Consider the following 17,141-nt stretch of genomic DNA (forward strand, 5'->3'; position numbering starts at 1 on the left):
AAATACCCTCTATTTCCTTTTAATTTGCGACAAAAACAAATTCGTATCTAAAATACAATTAAATAAAATTTTCGAATAAAAATGCAAAACTCTTACTAAGAACAGCAAAAATATAGACAAGCAGCTCATAAAATGTTGAAGTTAAAAGCAAATTTGCTTTCACTTCTTGAAACCTTTCAAAAATTATTAACAAACTTGCACTCATTCGGTTTAAGAATATTAAAAAAACCCAAATATACAATTTCTGCCGACTGCTTCGCACGAATTATAAACACGATCAACGTCATTGCTTTCTCTGCTATTACTCGTATAATAAGTAACAACTATTAAGTGAGGAGTAGAATAGAAAATTGATCGATTAACATTTCCGTTAAGGGGCTGAAAATAAAAGGGGGAGATCTAACATAAATATTTCTTTTTTATCTAAATTGAGACCCTTAAAAAAAAGGGGAAAGAAAAGAAAAAAAAATCGGATACCTAAAAAAATTATTTCCGCTTATTTAAACTTTTCAGATAGTTTGATTAAACTTTTTTTCCTCTCTCTCTCTCCCCTCCTCTCCTTCTTCTTACTCCTTTTTTTTTTTTCTTTTATTGATTAAATATTTTTATTTTATAAACATTTTTAGTGATAGTAAAGGAAATAAAGTAGCAAAAATAAAACAAAAATAGCAAAAGAAAAAAAAAATATTGGAAAAAATTCAATTGGGCTGGCTGAAAGAGAATAATTTAATGCCATAGTCTTTAATATTTTTCCTAGTTCTTTTTTTTAATGAAAAAATTTAAGCAACAAGGAATGACGAAAACGAAATAAAAGTGTACAACGTATAAGCTACCGATTTAATTGAACATAAATGAAAAGTGGTTCTTAAAGAATTCAATTTGTTAAATTAAATGATTTGATTGTTGTTCTTTTTTAGTTTGTGCTTTTGTTTTCAGTTTGTCGAAAAATATCATGTTGCCGAGGAAACCTTTTAAGCATTTTTGTATACACGTGCATTATACTTATTTTGACAGTCGAATTTGTTAGTTTGTTATTTTTAATTATTGTTTTCATATTTATTCCCAAAATTTTGATTCAAATTATTAATTATAACTTTTGAAGGATATGGCATATAATTCGATAGAATCAAGCAAACATTGAAATTTATTAAGAAGTTGAAGAAATATTCAAATTCAATAAGAATAACATGCGATAAGATTTTTAGTATGGCATTAGAGTTAAAAATAATTTCATTCGATTTGAAATTTGAATGCGTGCAGAACTGAAAGTGAGCAGAATTCATTTGCTTATTTCGAAATACGTAAACGATTTCGAAATTAAAACCCCCAAATATTTTTTCCTACTCCACATTGATGTAGACACCCACCGATCTCATAGCGCACTCGATGACCAAAGATTGCTATAGCATATGGTGAATAAATCGTATTTTACTCTATACTTCATTTTAACGACCTTAAATCAATCAGTATAACGGCATGACATGCGATGATATCGTTATGTGCTACAAACCGAGCCCGACTCCCTTCGAGTAAAAAAACAAACATACACGAAAATCTCTTTCGTAGACTCTTATTACGGGAAATTTAGTAACAAACATATTTCAGAACAGGCTTGCTTACATTTATAAATGCTTGGCTGTAAACGAAACTACAAACAGCATTATTTAATTTTAATTTTCGTAAAGAAAAATTTGTCGAGAATTAAATTTGATCTCTATATAGGTAGATTAGAGAGGAAATTACAAATTTTATACTTCAGAAGAAATGAATGAGCATTTCTCTCTAATTATCGTAGTATAGATATTATAAAACATAAAATTTCCGCTCTCCTCCTCTTCCGTATTAATTTCTTACACATGTTATAAGAATCTGTTATATTAAATCTCTTTACTGAAGCCATTTAATAATGCTGCTCTCATATAATGACATATAATCATACTTGTAGTATATTATTAAGCAAAAATACTATATTAAAATATTTAAGATTTTTTTTTATTGATTTTCACTTTTTCTCTTAATGATGATAAATCAAAAAAAAATTTTTCTCCTTTGTATACGCATATACTGCGTTACATACCTCTATAAATTTTTTGTATATTAATATGTGAGTTGCATTTTGATTAACTTTGTTCTCTTATTTTTCTTTTTGTTAAAAACATGAGCATTATTATTAAGACATTTTTATTCTACATACATATTATACAAACAATTTAGAATGAACGCTTATAATAAGTGCTCGCTTTACCTACATTATAAGTAATATACGTTATATGTATATACAAAGCATAAAACTATATAAAGGCTGAGTATGAGTAAAATATTTATAGAGAGTAAACTCAGAATTATTCGTATATTAGCTTGTATATTGTTGTAAATTCTGAATAAGAGAACATACGATGTGAGTAGTGAAGTGACTAGTGAGTCGATTTTTGTTATATTGTTATATTGTTATATTATGTTGCATTATTTTAAAAGTAAATAAGCTCTTATAGTTCTTACATGTAGATATACGCTCTTTAAATGAAAATAATATCGAAATCAAAGAGTCAATCAAATCAGCAACGTTATTTCCTGTATTTACACAGAAGGTATAACATTCATATAAACACATACATGTTTAAACATATTTATATATTGATTTACTCTTCAATACGAGATTTTTATTTAAAAAAAAATCCTTTTATTTTTTTTTTGTTTTGAAAAGCTAATAAAAGGGAAAACAGAAACAAATTTAGCAATTGAATACAAAATGTAAGACGATCTATTTACATATTTACATACATATACATTTTTACGTGAATAACATACACGCACAGTCAAAGTCTTTTTGCAAGAACCTCTTACAACCTGATTATTTTAAATCACCCCCATTTTTGTTCGGCATGTTCAATACTGAATTGTATTTCCTTTTAAATATTCAAAAAAGAAATGTTGCTTACATGGTTTGAATTATACGAATTTCTTACTATTACGATAAAAGTTCGGCAAATGTATGAAGAATGTTCGAGAAAGAGAGCTCTATACTCTTTTCACCTTATTTTTTGTTAAAATCATATGTAAATGATAGTGCTTTTTTAAAAATAATAGCTTGCTGGTAAATTTTTCTAATACCATTGTACAGTTTAATTTGAAATTCCAAATTGACAACAATGTTCGAAGTGATTAAAAAGGTATGAAATTATTTTGTAGATATTCATTCGTATTGAATGTTATTTCAAAAAATTTATTTAAACTCATTCTTTTCTCTTAAATTTAAAAAATAGTTTATGCAAAATTTCAAAAGCTGGGCCTTAATCAAATTTGTAATCAATCAAACCGAAACCGTCATACATTTTGTTGCTAAAAACAACTCAAACAATGTTTGATCAAACATAATAGTTTAATTATTTTCTATTTAAAAATTGTAGAAATTTCATTCGTTTTACTTTTTCTTGATTTTTAAGATTTAATTTTGTTAAGAGGTAGGCAGGTCTTTGATTAATTTTATTCAACCAGTATATTTCAGGTAATATTCATTGATAAATCATGTAAATTTTTCTGTTCATACAAAAGTTTGATTAAAGTTTTTTTTTTTTTGAACTTCGATTATCCAAAATGGTTTGAGATTCTATTTTTTTCTGTATTGCATAATTTTCTCAAATTATTCAAATTATTCCAATTTTCCAATAATTTTGTTAAGGATAAATGGGTTTCATTAGCAGAAACTGAAGAATATATATATATATATATTTTTTTTGAATAAATTATTTCACCTGTTTTCCACTTTCTTAATTAAATTATCATAAAATGTCAAGTTCTATTTGTTTGATTACTTTTCTAAACATATACTTATACTTATTACGATATCCAGTTTATTAAGAATTTTGATTTTAAAATAAGTAATCAATAAAGTAGATTTTATTTTAAATTTCTTAACTAAAGCATAAGTTGTACGGAATGAATATAGTTTACTTAAAAATTTATTTCTATGTTTTGTTTAAAGTATGTATATAATTTTTATTAGGTATATAGAGAGAATGCTAAAAATTCTCCATATGTAATCGAATTTGAATGAGTTTTTTAAGTCAGTTATAGAATACTAAATCTTCATTACTTTTTAATTTGAGTATTTTTAATTGAAGTAGATTTCTCGAAATTTATGGAAATTGCAATTCTAACTGTAATTGTAATTCTAATATTGTATGTTACTCTATAAATTAGTTTTAAGTTATCATGGACACAAACCAATTAATACAAAATAGTGATTTACGTTTATAATAATCTAAAAATAACGGTTAATATTTTTATCGCTTATTGAAATAAGATTCAGCCACGAGGGTTAGAGCAAAAGTGACGATGCTGAACGGGATATCGAAGATTGGCATCGGGGATTTGGATAAATTCCTTAAAAGAACCGGTCAGGTGGTTTAGATAGGTCATCTGTATTCGTATGATCAATGACGGTCTGGTGGTCACAGGTTGGTGATAGCAAAACGACATATTTGTGCTTATTGGAGTGCGGTGATCCTGTCGAACAGGCAACGTTAATCCAACAACCAACCATAATACGATTCTCAAAAAAACACAACACTTTAATTTTTCAAAACTGTCAAAAATAAAACTCATTAAACTATTGTTAGTATATGAGTGTAAAGAGAAGAGAAATATGAAATATTCCAAATATTTTATGTTATGTAATGACTAGGGAGAGCGAAGTTTTTAAGAGCGTATTTTGTATAGTATACTTGTTTTAAAAAGAGGACTCGCTGCGCTATTTAATAGATCAAATTTCAAAAACTAATAAGAAGGAATTTCGGCTTAATTCAATTATCAAAATTGAAAACTTTATTGCCAAAAAATATTGTTATTTTTAATCTTTGAAATTTTTAATAAATTTTCAAAATGAAATTTGTATTTGCTCATAAATTGATTTTCTTTCAAAAATTTTAACCTGAATTCTAATTCTATTTCTATTATTTCATACACCAACAAAAAAGTAACCAAAAATAGAATTAAAATTCCGATAACCTCGACCCGTTTTTAAAGATTACTCAAAGTTGAATGTACTTGTTTTTTTTTTTTAAAGGATTATAACACTTTTGAACAAAAGAAGACCAAGTATTGTAGATAAAAATAATTTTAGCTTTGTGTTTATTTTTTAAGCAAAAAATCCTTTAAGATGCACTCAAAAACTTCCTAGTTTCCTTTTATTTTTTTGGTTTTTTTCTTATAGTTCTCTTTTCGAAATATAGGTCAAGAAAAACTTTTAGTTTTCGTACTCACTGTTTTTTTTTTCTCTATAATTATTGACCATTTGAATTTTATGTGGGATGAAAAGTTTTTTCTTTGCAAGTAAAATTTTTTTTTTTTAAATGAAAAAGTTAAGGAAAATGAAAAATTGTTACTTGTTCTATTTGTATAATGTATGGGTGAAAAACCAGAAAGAAAAACCAGTTAAAGTAATTAAGCTTTTAAATGGTCTAGTTACTTTACAAGTTTTTGAAAGAAAATATGGGATTTTTTATTACTTCATAGATAATATTTGTGTTAAATGAGGATATGTCGGTGGTTATATGGAGCGCAGTGACTATAAAGTAATAAATTCTTGTTAAAGATTATGGAAATGTTCTAATTACTATGAGAATAAATTATTAGAAAATATTTTTATAAAGTGTGTTTACAGTGTTTTGAGTATAATAATTAATATTCTGCCCATAAGTGATGTTAAAACCATTTGTTTAATTCAGGAATATTATAAGACTTTCAAATGAATTATGTGTATAAAGGGCATGGTTCTACTGAATGTGAAATACATTTCGATTTTGAAAATTTATTACGATTTTGTTCGAAATAGCTAGGACTGTGACCAATTCAATTACAATGATATTCAATTATTATTGATTCTAAAGAAAAGGTTCTTAAAATTAAGAGCCAACAGGAAATTAAACCGGACAATTGGAAATTACAGTTCCAATGTAAACCTGGCATATTATGTACAATAAGAATCAGTAAATAAATAAAAAATTTCAAAAATTATGCAAAAATTCTTAAATTTTTTGTAAGGTTTTGTAATTGTTAAACTATTTGATAGTGATTAGATTCACTCCTTTTCTTATTTCTGCCAGCTAATGTTTTTTGTAAATGCAGTAAAAAAAATTACAATCTGTTGCCTTAACAACAAAAACTGAATTTCACGACATAAGCGCCAAAAATTAATTGGTAGCCATGACTTTTACAAATTGTGTACAAATTACGGCGTTCTTAGAAAATGCCGTAATTAATTTTTTATTTTAAAAATGACATTTATTTTATTTTTAATTTAAAAAATTATTATAATATTTTGTTTGTTTTAATTAATTAATATCTTTCTTAAGAACTTGTATTCTATGATATTTTTATTAAATTCGGAAACTCTAATTATTTTAATTGAATAACAAGAATTTGTTGCTCAATTCTTAACTTTTTTTTTATGTGTATGTGTAATGTCAAGTAGTTACTCATTGAAAGTTAATAGTTAAGGCTCCTTATATTGCTTTATACAATACTAAAAATATTTTGTATAGAAATAGATAGAACTATGTATTCCCGTATTATTATTCTTTAGTATTCTTAAGTATTATTATTTTATTCAATATACAAAATGCTCATTTACTTTAAAGTAATTTCTTTAACAATATATAAAAAGAGGAAAAAAATCTGTCTATGAGGGTATTTTTCAAAAAAAAAAAAAAATTTTTATAAAATATAAGTTAATAATTTCCTCTCAACAAAATATTCAGGACATTATACACGTACATTGTACAATAAATTTGATATGAACTTAGGTTAAGAAGTTTTGTTGACCTCTTCTATTAAAAAAAAAAAAATGCTTTTATAATATTATTTCTTTGCAAAAATGCTTTCAATATCCTGCAGTTTTCTTAATACCAAATTAAAAAATATATATTTTTACTTATATAATATAAACGTATGTAGATTATGTATGTAATGCATTTTATAGACACGGCATAAGAAAATTCAAATTTTTTGTTATCCTTAAGATATTTGAACAAAATATCCTACTGGGTTGTTATTTTTTTTTTTCGTTCTTATTCTTATAAGCACCCATAATAGTAATAATAAATGTATAAAAGTTTTATTGGTATATCCTAGGAAAATTTTATTGAAAAAAGGACTCGTTTTTTTTGCTTTCATCTTTAATTTTATCTTATTTTTCATGCCAATTTCTCTAACTAACTCTCTGTTTCTCACTATGTGCATATTTTGTAAGACTATTATTATAATTGAAAAAGTATGTATATAATCTTGTTTATATGCAATGGTAGTAGTTTATAACAGTTATAAAATAGTTGTTATATCAACCAAAGTATTTAAAAAATGTCTTCATTACGTGCAAATAAGAAGCTGGAGAATTGGAAGAAATTTTGTGTGAATAACTTTAGAAAATAAGAAGAAAAATAATTTTTTTTTTTAAATACATTACGACAAGTGCATAACCGTAATATATCAAATGCAAGGATATTTTTTATCCTGGTCTAATTTTTTTTTTTTGAATAAATTCGACTATAAAATAATTTATTGTGGAACTATATTTAAATTTGTTAAAATGATTTGAAATTATTCCGTACCAATAAATTTGTGTTTACATTGCATTAAAAAATTACTACTTGAGTAGAAAATTACTATTACATTTAATGCTATTTTACAATGGAGTATTTTGTAATATTGGACCTAAGACACAAATATTTAAAAATTACCATATAAATTTCAGATTAGTATAATTTTAAGTGAATTAAAATGTGCACTTTGTGAATTATAGGAAATATTCAGAAATTTTAAATATTTATGAAAAGTTTTTGGAATTTTAGATTAAGTGAGAAACAAATGTAATCGGTAAATTGAGAAACTACTTTCTAATACAGTATATAATTAAAATAATATTGTAAATACACGCAAATAACTAGGTAAGGGGCTTAAAGCATAAAAATGTTGTATAAATTTGAAGTTAAAATATTTGTTTGGAAATAAAGAAAAATGAATGAAAACCACTTAATAAAAAATCCAAAAAAGTATTTTTGATTTAAAAGGGGGTCCAGTTAAATTTGGAAAAACCCTTTTTGGGAAAAACAAATCTATATGATTTCTAAAAATTGGAAAAAACACACCACGTTCATGAAAACTGATATCTAACAGGAAATCTCAGCAAAATTTTGAGTAAATATGAAAACGAACTACTTGCTTTGCTCTTGATTTTAGTTACAAGTCCTCAAATATTTCAAAAATAACTTTATATATTAAAATTTATTAGAAAAATGTTCTCATATTTCTCAAATTTGTTGCATTTTATATTTGTTACAATAACTTGTTGTGTTTGGAATGCTTAAATTAAATTATTAACATCGTACCCCTAAAAGTATGCAATTTTTTTTTAAAATTAATATTTTTTATATAAAAAAAATACATAATATTTAATAACAAATAAATACATAAAAATAAAATTTAATACTACTTACATGATTAAATAGTCCACAAAATAATCAAAAATAATATTAATGTGCATTCAATTATAATATTGCTTCCTAATGGTGTGATGGTTAATTCCCCATTATTTGCTTATATTTTTGTCTTGTTCTGCATGTTGCAAATGAAATTAATGATCTATAAATCAAAATAATAATTTTAATTTATTACAAATTTTATGTGTTTTTATGTATTAATTAATAATATAAGCGAATTTGTATGCATTATTTTATACTCTCTGTGTATATTTCTATAATTAAATGTATACATATATACTTAAAATATTATTATAAACCCTTGTACAACCGAATTTTTGCATTTAATATTACAGTGCAATATTATATTTGATTCTTTGACACTTAATTTAAATAGAATCTTAATAAGCTAACTGGGAAATGTAAGAGGAATAATATTAAAGAATTAAATTAATTCTTAAATTTATATAAATTCGTTATTAATTATTGTTCATTATGTAATTCATAATAATTCTGAGATATTTGCCTAAAATTATATAGTACATTGTAAAAGGAAAGAGGTTCTTATTTTCATAATATACATTAATAAATCATACAGAGTGTAATAAAATTATAAGGATATTGAAATGGAATTAAATGAAAAAAAAAGAATATTATAAGTACATTATAAGTACATATTAAAAATAAATTCAGTAAAACTTACAAATTACAATTAATACAATTATAATAAAATAATACTAACATACATGTATCTATACAATCTTACCAATACAATTAAAATGTAAATAAAACAACAATATAAACAAATATATGAGATATTTAATAGACATATATAGTGGAAAAATCAACCGGTTTATAGTGATTTATAGCAAAACTTAAAAGACATTAAATAACAACAAAAATAAAAAAAAATACGGAGTAAAATAATAAAAGCAAATCTGTTTGTTATACACAAAATTACACCCATCAGTAATTCACCCCCCCCGTTCCCCGACCGCCTTCCTAATGTGTACGAAATCATTTTATGTATGGAAACATAGAATTACGAAGTAAAATATGTTTATGCTCATTTTAAAAAGCGCAATATGCAAAAAACAAACAAAAAAAAGTTTGCGTTGTAAAAAAAATAAATAAAATTTTGGCAATGTAAAAATGCTTTTTTGCCGAATATTTATGTACCCATGGTATAAAACAAAAAAAAAAAGGAAATATACCACACGTGTTCTCCATATATTTATAAACATAATGATTATAAAACTTTTTAGTATCATTTCATTTTTCACACACACAACAATATTAACATAGTAAAAGCATAAAATTCTAAACATTTCAAAAATACTACTACATTCACAAAATACTCTGATTTTCTATTCACGAAAAGTTCAGGCGGTTTTTGAGATTTGTTTTTTTTGCAAGTACCTATAGAAATTTTTTTTTTGAACAAAAACAACATATTAACAATAATTCTGACAATATAACAAAAATATATACTGTCTATATGTGTTTGTATATTAAATTTATTAAAAAGTTTAAACCGCAATTTCTTTACACACACATACATTATTCTCGTATATAAATTATTGGCCACGAGAACTTTATTAAATGATAAAACAAATCCAAGGAAAATATCCTTTTTTTTTTATTGTTAATAGAAATTAATGCAGTAAATATTATTTTAAAGCTTTAATTCAAAAAGTTTTTATAAGAAGCTTTTCTAAATTTATAAAGAAAGCTTTTATTTCTTGCACATTTTTTCGTTCGTAAAAAATTTCCCATATACTTTAAAAAAAAATAAAATGTAAAATTCATAATATAAGCTTTGAATGTTGTTATGCTTAAATTTTATTCGAAACATGTTGATAACAAAATAATTTTCTTGACGCTGTGAAAGGAAATTTTTTCATTCTATGAATATTTGGATTTTGTTTAAATTTTTCTCATTTAATCATTTCAAATAAAATTACAATTTACAATTCATAAATATTTAGGAAGGAAAATTTATTGTGGTTCAGGTTATTTTAAAATAAAATTAATAATGTGATTGGAATTTATAAAATATTATAAACCTGTTGTTTGAATTTTTCATTTAAGAGAATTAATTACCATTCTGGGAAATTATCTCATATTCACAATAATAAAAATTATATATTGTGAATATAAAGTGGCTTTTCTTTACTATTAAAAAGCCCAACAAAATCCAGGATATTTTTGAAAAAAACAAGAAATATCCAAAAAAAAAAAATAAGTAAACTTTTTAATATTCTTCTATGTTGCTTTTCGTTATCGCAATGCTGCCAACTACAAAAAATAAAATATTGTTAATTTTCGAAAAATTTTTGACTTTTATTATTTTGTTCTACATTTTCTTGTCATATTTATTTTTACTATACTTTTGTTTTTATTTTATTTTTCTTATTTTTTTCGTTATTTATTTCGAAATCTAGTTTATATGACAGCTGAAAATTCTCAATATTTTATTTCAATATCGGCAGAGTTGTGGATGATTACGCGAAAAATAATAATCGTAATAAATTAAAAATTGCGGAAAAAAAAAGTCATATAATAAGATAGGGCTTTCAAAGAAAAATAAGAGAGACAATAATATATTTTGAATTAGTAGAGCGCATTTAAAAAAAGAAATATTGAAAAGAGAAATCGAAAAATAATTAAAAAAAAAATATGAAAATAAAGTGAAAACTAATAAAATTAAAAATTTTAATTGAGATTTTTTTCTCCGAAAACAAGAAGAATTGTGTGACATAATAATTTACAAAAATAAAAGGATTTTTTTTTTTTTGCTGTGTTAAAAGAGGAAATAAGGGAGAGAGAGAAAAACAATAATTTCTTACTTCTTTTCCTATTTTTCTTGTATTAAATACAATATTTATGACTTGAAAAACAACATTGAACATTGACACTGATATTTTAAATGTAAAAGAAGAAGAGAAAATAAAAAATATAAGAGAAACGAGAACAGGAGACAGGAAAAATCAATTAAAATTGAATTGAATAAAAATTTTTGTTTTTGTGTTTTTCTATTATGAAATTTTTTTGTTATTACAAAACAAAAACTTTAAATATAAATTAAAAAATTATTAAAGAATTTTTTGTTTATTAAGCGAACAAAAATAAATTAATTCAAAATGATTTCGGGTAAGAAATTATTTCATTTTTCTTATATTTATTAAAAATTCATTAAATTTTAGTACAGAACAAGGAATGAAAATTAAATTTAGAAACACTTTAAAGGAAAAAATATTGCATTTCCGAATGTGATTCGGAATTCTGTATATTGCAATATTATTTTGCAAAAGTCAAAACTATTGCAATATTTTAAAGGCCGAATGTAATAAGTATGTAACATAAAATTTTCTCACTATTGCTGTGTAGGGTGCATTCGAGATTTAGAGCATTTAAAATTATCACTGAGTAAAATATCGGTAATATTGCCTTCTCAAAAAATACTTCTGTTCTACTTGCAAGCCAATCTATTAGAAAATTAATATTAAACTTAGTTTGCTTGCAATACTTAAAAAAAATCTAATTTACTTATTTATTTTACAACATTGCGATAGCAAAATTCTATTTTTATAAAGTAAAAATAATAAAATTTTTAATATTTCCATCTCCTTCCTTATTCTTAATTCTATTTTTTTTTTCATATTTTATTTTATATTAAAACGAAATGTATAGAAAACTAAAAAAAATTCAAATAAATTCAAATAAAGAATGGGAGTCTGTGGAATATAGGCACCGCATATACATACACATGAATGTATTCATTTACTTATGTATATGTATATATGCAATTGTCCTTGAACTAAACTATATATAAAATAAATTTTTTTTTTAATATCTTACATTTATTATTTAGATATATAGCAGGTATATTTTGTAAATGTATCCTTAAATTTTATATTAAACGTTTTTAGTTTTAATATAAAATAAGGAATTTTTTTGCAATCCTGCTGGTTTTTAATGTAAAATTAAAATATAAATGTAAATATTATTCAATTTTATATTATATAGGAATTTTTAAAAATATTCTAAACATTTTCAAGAAAAAATTTAAAATATTCGAACTTATGTAGACGTACATATATTTTCCGAAAAACCGAACTCTACTCATTATTTATTCTGATTGAAAATGGAAAAACAAAAAACAATTTATGCATATTATTACATACACCTATTTCTACACTATAAAGACATTGTATTTTTTTTTTTTTGGTTAATATTATGCATGTAAAATACATAAATACATATATAATGTATGCAAATAACTATATTACATTAAATGTAATGTAAATTATGTAAAATAGTTTATTTGTATGAGTTTTAACTTGGTACTCTTTTTGTAAAATTTAAATAAAGACTTTTTTTTTTACATATTACAATTTTTATGTATTTCAACATAAAATTTTGTTGGATTTTTTTTTTTGGAAATCTTAAGCGCCTATCATTGTATAGGTGTAGGTATTTGAAAGGCCTATGTACATAATATCGATTCTTTTTGATATAGTGACAATATTGCTAGTGCAAAAATTTATTGCTTTTCTCTGACTAGAATTTCTGAAATTGAATGGGAATATTTAGTATTTCAAAATAAATTATGAAGTAAAAATTAGTACTTTAAATAAAATTCGGTTTAAAAATTAAAAATTGGGAAAAATAGTCTTAATTTGCAGGAAAAAAATAAATTTCAGGAATTTAAGTGCATTTGAAAGAGTCAATTATAAAATTAATTGCGAAAAAATTGAAAGAGACGGAAAAATTTTTAAAATCAATTCTAAACAATTCAAAATTTTCAATTTGAATTAAAAAAAAATTCTTTGATTTTATAAAATAAACCAATTAAAAGTTAATTTAGACTGAATTTATTTATAACTACCCTACAAAAAATGTAGGACTTATTATGTAAGTCGATAATACCAACCAATTCAGTATGGTACTACCTTTTCATTTCTGCAAATACAAAAATCGAATTTCATAATAAGGCCCCAGCAAAGAGATTTCTATATTATAGAAGAATGTTTACTTTTTTTTGAAATAAGCCATAATTGGGTATAAAACAATGACACAAATTTTCAATTTGCTTTTACTATCATTTGAATTTGAATACAATTAGTGTAAAATAACGAGAATTTCGGAAAAAAACCGAATACACAAAAAAATTTAAGCATAAAATAAGCCGTCATAAGGACCATAAGTCGAATTTTGTTACTTTTCATTTTGATCTTGGAAGTATTAATTTTTTTTTATAAATTTCTTAATTACTTATAATGATTTTCAAATGATTGATTATATTTTACTAAAAATATTCATCGCTATATATCAAAATGCTATTATTAATATTTCAGAATATTTAATTTTTAGAAATAATTTAAAAATAATAACAAAAATTGTCTTACTAAGTAACAATACGTAATGCTTGTACAAATAAGTGACTAGAATAGATACAATTTAGTTTAGATACAATTTCTTATAGTTTCTAATAAAAAATTTCAAAATAAAATCTATTGCAATATCATTATGTTTAATTAATAAGAAATGTTTAATCAAAATTAACAACTTAAAATAATTAAAATTTTAATGTTAATTTAAAAATAGGCATTCGAAACTCAGTATGCAATAATTATAATTAATGCTCATATGAAAATTATCCTTATAATCACTATTCTTAATTATAATAAAATTTTCATTAATTAGGTAATAATTAAAATTAAAATTAGTTCATACAAAATTTATGACAATTTTTCTTTTCAAGTTTTCTGAATTTTTTTCAAAAATTTTTCACATTTAAAAATTAAATTGCATTTACAAAAAAATGCTATATAAAATGTAATTCTCAATTTTTCTTTTTTTTATTGTTATACAACATCCACCTACTCTAAAATAAAATAAAAATTTTTTTATATTTTTATATACTTAATATTTACATTATAATTCACCCACAATAATTTTAAAATTTTTATAAAAAAAAAATACATAATTTTATTATTTAAACAATTTTTAATTTAAAAAAAAAAAAAAGAAAATCAAATTTATTTTATTCTTTCATTTTATTTTAAAAAAAAAAACCTCAGAATAACCAAACCATCAACAAAAATTGCATTGTATATGAAAATTCATATGAATTATATATTATTATTAATACCGCACATACACATACATTTACAAATCGCTTCATATATATTAATAAAATGTTTTAAATGTAGAATAAAAATAGGGAAAAATTATTATTTTAAAAATAATTGTAGAGGGTTTTATAGGTATGGGAAATGTTTTTTTTTTTTTTTGTAAATGTATGTGTAAATTTTTAAGTACATATTATATATAATAAGTATTTACATATGTATATAAAAAACAAAAAAAAAAAAAATTAAATATTAAAAATAGAAAAGAATGAAGTGAACTGCATAAAAAAAGAACAAACAGAAAATAAAGATAAAAGCAAAGCAAAAAAAAAAAAAACAAATATGAAAACAAACGACGAATAACAAAAAAAGCGACGAATTTTTCCTCAATTGATTTTTCCAATTTTTCCATTTTTATTCTTGTTGTTGCTTTTCGTTTTATTTGCATTTTAATTCTTTCCATTGTAATTTTCTATAATTTTATAACAAGTTTTTCTGTTTTTTTTACCCTTTTATTGTTATTGTTGTTGTAAATAATATAGTAGAGGTTTTTTCATTGAAAATTTTTTTTATTTTAAACCCTAAAAATAAGAAAAAAAGGAAAAAGAATCAAATTTTTAATATTAAATGGAAATTATATAATAATTATAGAAAAATTTGTGTATAACAGTAATAAATATAAAAAAAATTAAATTTTAATTTAAATTAAAAGTTTTTTTTTTAAATATAAAATTTTAATATTTAGTTAGTTATTATATATGAAAATACTATTTAAATAAATTAAAATATGTAATAAAAATAATTTTAATTAAAATTGCATACTTAGCGGCGAACACCTAAAATACATAAATTCCCTATTTTTATTGTATACAATGTACATACATACATAATTTATAGTGCTATACAGAAGAAAAATTTTGAAATTACAAAATGCAACCGCTTTTTGTGGAGTGGCGCTGTTTTAAATTAAAAAACTTAATAATCATTAGCGCCCCTCAAAAAAGTAGTTCTTTGTGTAATTAACAAAATTGTCTTCTATAGTTGTTTTTGTTTATTTATTGCAATTTTTAATTATAATATTAAGAAAAAAAATAATTCTTAAATATTATAAAATTAATTTAAAATAATTAAATTTTTTAAAATAAAAAATTATTATATATATGATGAATATTAATTATAACATCGATAAATACCCTAAATATTTTTGAATGTACATAAAATTGTTATATTTGGATTTATTTTATAATTATTATGAAATAATCTTAAAAGTAATATTAATATTTAAGGTGTACATATTATGTATGTGCATCATATTTAATGAATATTGATTTTTATCTTAAATTTTATAATTTATATACTTATGTATATTGAACATTAATTGTGATGCATACATGTGTGTATATGTGGATATATATAGGTTTAAAATTTAATTAAAATTTATGTTTTGTAAATAATAAAATTTTTGACGTATTTTATAATAAATAATTTATGCAAATGTAAACATAAAAATTTTTTTTTATAAATATATAGGTTAATTTTGCATTTTCCCTGCATTCTATATTATAAGTGTACTTATTTAAATGTGGATAGAATCAATATACATACATGCATAAATATTATATAACAAAAATTTAATTAATGAATTTAATGAAAATTTTATCTTTCTGATATTTTTTCTTATACCTATGCAATATTTTTCTATATTTACTCTTGATAGATGAAGTGTTAGATATTGTATTAAAAAAAAATATGTAATAGAAAAATTCATTAGACCTTAAAAAAAGTCTTAATTAAAAAAAAACAAAATTTTAATTAAAATTTTAAATAATCTAAATAAAGATAATATAGATTTTTAGAAATTTTATTTTTTATTGATTTTAAAATAGGTTAAAAATTGAATTTATTGCTATTTAAAAAAATAGCAATAAATTAATAAAAAAGCCATAAATTTATATTTAGAAAATAAATTAATTTCTATTTTTAAAATTTTTACAAAAAATAAATAAAAAAATAATAAAATTGTAATAATTTTTTTTGCATAATTAAAAAATTTTTTTATACATGAAATATAAAATAATTTAATCATGCATCAATAATTTTTTATTTCTAGAACACTAAATCAAGCCTAAAAGTAAAGTAATTATAAGAATTAGAAATTTAAAGACCTAATTTTGTATAATTATAAAATTTTTATTCTCACTGCGAGTAAAATGTGAGTTAATATCATGAATTTGAATCATTTACTCACTGGAAGTGAAAAAATAATTGTAAGATTTAATAATATAATTTTCAAGTGAGAAAATTTTATCTCCTCTTTTTCTAAAAACAAAAAAAATTATAAATAATAAAATTCTAAATTTCAATGATTTTTTTATTTTAAAATACAAAAATAATTTTTAGTAAAAATGTCCTATTTATTGAGAAATATTGAGAAATTGAATTTAGAAAATCGGAATTAAATAAATTCTAAATGCAATGTGGGATTGTAAAAATTTTGCATATTTTAAAAATAACTTTCTTAAATTTTTCA

The 17,141-nt window shown here is 22.0% G+C and overlaps 1 protein-coding gene across 3 annotated transcripts in view; it reads left to right on the plus strand.

The window, feature by feature from the left end:
• The window catches only part of LOC129610660 (homeobox protein 5-like), a 212,377-nt gene that overhangs the window by 18,838 nt on the left and 176,398 nt on the right, over positions 1-17,141 (plus strand). The window contains exon 1 of one of the 3 annotated variants that reach the window (XM_055523299.1): positions 11,043-11,627. The exons of the other annotated variants lie outside the window; for them this stretch is intronic. The gene's annotated coding sequence lies outside the window, so the exon portion shown is untranslated. Of the gene's footprint in view, positions 1-11,042; positions 11,628-17,141 lie in introns of those variants that run through there. 3 annotated transcript variants of the gene reach the window in all.

Source organism: Condylostylus longicornis, unplaced genomic scaffold, assembly GCF_029603195.1.
Source record: "Condylostylus longicornis isolate FDR11 unplaced genomic scaffold, ASM2960319v2 ptg000046l, whole genome shotgun sequence".
NCBI lineage: Eukaryota > Metazoa > Arthropoda > Insecta > Diptera > Dolichopodidae > Condylostylus > Condylostylus longicornis.